Source organism: Euprymna scolopes, chromosome 10 (assembly GCF_053919585.1).
Source record: "Euprymna scolopes isolate OS-2025 chromosome 10, ASM5391958v1, whole genome shotgun sequence".
Lineage (NCBI taxonomy): Eukaryota > Metazoa > Mollusca > Cephalopoda > Sepiida > Sepiolidae > Euprymna > Euprymna scolopes.
Genome location: NC_136491.1, coordinates 91,126,033 through 91,131,032, shown reverse-complemented (window position 1 = coordinate 91,131,032; position 5,000 = coordinate 91,126,033). Strand labels below are relative to the sequence as shown.

General features: G+C 33.0%; 1 protein-coding gene across 11 annotated transcripts in view; it reads right to left on the bottom strand.

The window, feature by feature from the left end:
• The window catches only part of LOC145286125 (cadherin-23-like), a 1,312,625-nt gene that overhangs the window by 677,537 nt on the left and 630,088 nt on the right, over positions 1–5,000 (bottom strand). The window lies entirely within an intron of this gene.

Sequence of the window (5,000 nt, the reverse complement as noted above, 5' to 3'; positions counted from 1 at the left end):
TATTTTATTAATAGATTGTACGTGTTTCATTGGAACAAAAAGGATCATGAGTGTTTCTTTTATTTTATTATTTATCGCTATTTTAATTTTAGATTGAAACGGAGTTCACGAAAATAAGTTAAAGTGTTAATTCATTTTACACCGTAGGTCTGCAATCTTAGGTCGGGCTTTGATTTTAATGAAACATGGGGTTCCTTTGATAATAAACCTGGTAAACTCAAATTGAATAAAACAAATATAATTTCCACAACATTTCAGGTTTCCAGTTTATAGGCGATAAAAACTCTTCGAATAAATGAGAGATTTAGATTGTTTAGGAAAAGGCGGTTCAACCACGAAATATAATAAACATTACTATTTTTGATTCGATGCAATACGTTAGGTAAATAATTATATTAACTTATTTAATTCCTTTATATTGTTTTTTTTTATTTAAATATGCTTCAAATAGCTTTCCATAAACCAAACAGTGTTTCGACACCATTTTTTAAAAATATAATATTAATTCGAAAAAGGCCGTGTCGTTTACGTCTGATCGGTAATAATCTTCGATTCAGAAAAAGTCAAAGCAAAAATAATAAAAATAAAAAAAACGTAAAATAAAGCACTCATCGAGAAACAGAAACTGGTTTCTTTTCTTTATCAGGTTCTTAATTAAATTCTACATTTCTCGCACGGTAGATGAAGCCCACCGACTTCTCACCGGCAAGGCTGTTGAAAAAAAACGGCGTTCAGTTTAAAATATGGTAAGGACACTAGAAGTCCCCATTCGTTTATGCATGAGTATTGTTATTATATCTGGACTTGTGCATGTATCGCTAGTCTCTCTCTGTTATTCAGGGTCCAAAAATATACCCATTCTAATAGATCCCGGATTATTGACCAATTCCAACCTTAGTCCCATCGACGCAATGTTGCTCCCCTCTGTCTGCTTTACAAGTACTTTAATGGGAGATGTGTTCTGAGAAAGTCTTAACATTTAATGTACATACTACAAAAATAACTACTCCTTAAACTGCCGACTAATCCAAGAAACAGTAAAATCCGACCTTTCACTGCAGAGTTCTCTACATGCCGGAAAGTCTTCTACTCTAATAATTTATTCCTTCAAACTGCTAGAATTGGAAGTACGGCCCTGTTACCTGCTTCGCTGACTGTACTTACATGCGTAAATTTAACTGTAATGTAAACAGACATCTCGCTGCTCAACTCCCTATATAGTCCATTTAAAGGCATGGTCCTACATACTAGCTCCTTACACACACACACACACACACACACACATATATATATATATGCACACACACACACATTTGGACACACGAACTTCATAAAATTTTATTTTAAATGAAGAAAACCTTTCTTATAGAATTAAAATGTGGATATTGAAATACATTGAAATATGATATTATCCAAGGAGCATATGTTTTATATTTATAACTAGCTCGGGTGCCCGGCGTTGCCCGGGTGTTTGGAGGTGTGTGTTGAGCCAAAAAAAAAATAATAAAAAAATAGTGGTAGTAGGCAGGCAGGCTCGAACCCGTACTGTGAAGGAGGAATAGAATATGAAAAAAAAAAAACATGACATATTTGCTGTTGTGCCCATCGCCAAAGCGGAAGTGATGTAGGTTTAAATTAGGGCTAATCAATCGAAGAGAGAGCATGGCTTTCGAAAATATCGACGAAACAGCGCCCAGTTGAGGGTGAAGTGATTAATGTTTTTAGCCAATTTTTCCGTATTTGTCGTCTGAACGGTCGGCTTCACAACGATAAAGATCTCGTGAAAATCCGTCGCCTCCGTCGAAAGTTGTAGGCAAACAAACATACACACATACATTTAAAAAGACCGATGAGATTTATATTATAGATTATATTTGAGGCAATATATATTAATGATTTAAAAAGTTACAAAAAAGACTCGTGCGCCACCACCGAGAATCGAAACCAAAACGTTCAGCTTATGATATATTTTTGCCTCTGTCGCCAATGACTGGGCTATGAAGACATATTCACTGCAAGGTTAAAAATTAAAACATGAACTAATAGCTACTACGTTATGCGTTCGTAATGCCGGCGTTCGACCTTCACCTGGTAAATTTCATTTTTTTTTTTTAATTTTCACACTTTTCAATCGATTTTTCCGGGCCAAATATAAAGTTTCGCATGAATTCAGATATCTTATATATGAAGTTTCATGTCTGTAGACTAAAAACTCTAGGAGGAGATTGGTAGGCAAAATTTTTTAAACAAAAATATATACGTATACACAAATATATATGGAAACAATTTTGTGTTTACCGTAAACTTTTTGCGCAAATCTTATGCAAATATAAATCATGTAGAATATCTGCATTAATATAATTACATATAATAGTTAGCTAAAGATGATCATCCCATAAGAGAACCGAAGAAACTAATAGGGACTTAATTACAATGAATTTTAAAAAGAATATGCAAATTAGCTAGATATTTTTCTGGGGAATGCAATTCCACGATCCATATATAAGAAAATTGTATTTTCTTTTTAAATAAATAGAGAAAGGGATTTTAATATGAATATCAATACACACACACACAAAACAAAAAACGTGTTATTTAATAACTGTTCATATTAGAGAGATTATATTAGTGTTAGATAGACAGGGTATGTATAAAGAGAGACAGGGTACGTTTTAATACAGCCGGGAACATATAATACACAATGAGGAGGGATATATATATATATATATATATATATATATATATATATATATATATATATATATACCGAGATATAGAGCGATTGGCATTTATACATTTGACAGTTCTGTGAGTGGTAGTGTCTCTCTAACATTGACACATATTTCTTTACCTATTTTTGATATGAGGATTTCATTTTTTTATCATAATGAAGGAGCATTCATTATTTATAATAGCTGAGGGGGAGACGCATTCTTAAGATGATAGAGACACATTCTTAGATGAGTTTATACACAAAATTCTTATAATAAAAATGAGTGGAACACAAATCTTATAATTCAAATTCGCAATACCTTTGTTGTTGAATGACATAACACGAAGACGCAGATACAAAATTATGAAGTTGTTCGTTTATTCCATTCCGACCGGTCAATGGCTTTGCATCAAGGAATTTAAAGTCTCTACATGATTTTCTTCTTCTCACCTTCGCTTCCCAAAGCGTATGTCAGCTCTGTCTGTCTGACCCTGTCCCGGCCTCTGACTGACTGACCTAAAGCTCTCTATATTGAGAACTCATGACGTCATTGCGTGACCAAACACGTGCATCTCGGACTCGTGGCCTTAAATGCCTCACGTATCCAAGCATGCATCGCTCCTCACACATTTACAACGACCGATTACTCCCTAACCTAATTTTCCTAACCCACTTTACCAATATGTTTAACATTTTCCATTGTTCGTTTTTAAGTTCCTTATTTTAATTTGATTTCTTTAACAGAAACAAAATTCATCATTGCAGTTCTTTTTCAATAAATAGATATCTAACTACTTTATGTGAACTAAACAATGGTTAATTCTACATTCCATTTTCAATAACATTCTGTATTATTTATTTTAACTTATGATCGGAATTCTCAATTCCAATCCTAGCTTTGCAGGTTCGAATCCTAGGCTATCCTATCTCATATTTACTCACAAGAACAGGCGGCTTGTTCTTGTAACAAACGTATTTATACGGGTATAGATTGAAACTCTCCGGGCGTCTATGCTGGCTTGCTTGAATCTTGTAATAAATAATTTTACGAAAAATTCTTCATAAGTTTTGATTTCGGTTTCGATTCTTACTGATGGCACCCAAGTCATTTTTTTTTTTACTTTTAGAATCACTACTATATATTAGGTACAATATAATATATAATAATAGAGAATTTACTTTATAATAATATATGAAATCTGCGTAAATTAAAATATTACATTTCATGGCATTTTAGGACCGGCTCTTCTAGTTATTTTACCAAAAAATGTAACTATACTACCGACATAATTCGAAATATTCAGTCAGCGTATGGATTGTCTCCTTTGATCAATTAAAATCAAGCCACTTAATTATGAATAGTAAACAAAAATGTACGAATCACAGTAATGGATATACAACTTTCAAATGCAGTATGTAAATGGAAGCGGCGCGCAAAATAGAAATGGTTTCCAATTGATTTAGTCAAATAAAACATCACAGTTCTCATTTAATGTAGGAATTTTGCCTTGTTTAATTTTGGATGATTTGGGAATGGAGAGGGGGTCAAGTATCATTCTTTTTGGACAACAAACATTTTGGCATAATCTTAGATAGTTTTTTTTTTACTAAAATACCGCATCCGCTCTATGGCTTTTAAAAGATCCCAAATACTTTCGATGAAATTTTATTTACAAATAAATCAATAAATAAATATACAAGAGTAATGACGGGGTTAGGGAAGATATACAAACACTCAAAATAAATAAAGAAATAAAATAGCAAACAAAATGTTAGTAAGGCTTTCCTAACCCGTTGCTAAATGTCATGCTGCTCACTATTTTCCAGGTCAACCGAAAACAAGCAAGTAAATCTTTAAATGGGAGCGTGAACTAAGTGGCGAACAAAAATAAAATGATCGAGATGGCATATTGAGATAATAATATACATGAAATCTGCATAAATTAAAATATTACATTTAAGCGTCTTTTACGACGGGAACAGGCGTGGGCGCCTCTTCTAGTTATTTTACAAAAAATCTAATTGTGCTACCGACATAATTCGAAATATTCAGTCAGCGTATGGATTATCTCCCTTGATCAATTAAAATTAAGCCATTTAATTATGAATAGTAAACAAGCTAGAAACAGAATTTCAGAGTGACCAAGGGTTAAATAAATATGATGATTCGGCGTCTTTGGAGACCCTCTAGTAGCAAAATATTAAAATGGTACCAGCACTCATTTATTCCACTAGCTAAGAGTGCCAACGATAGCCAAACTAACAGCATGTTTTGTTTATTTACGAA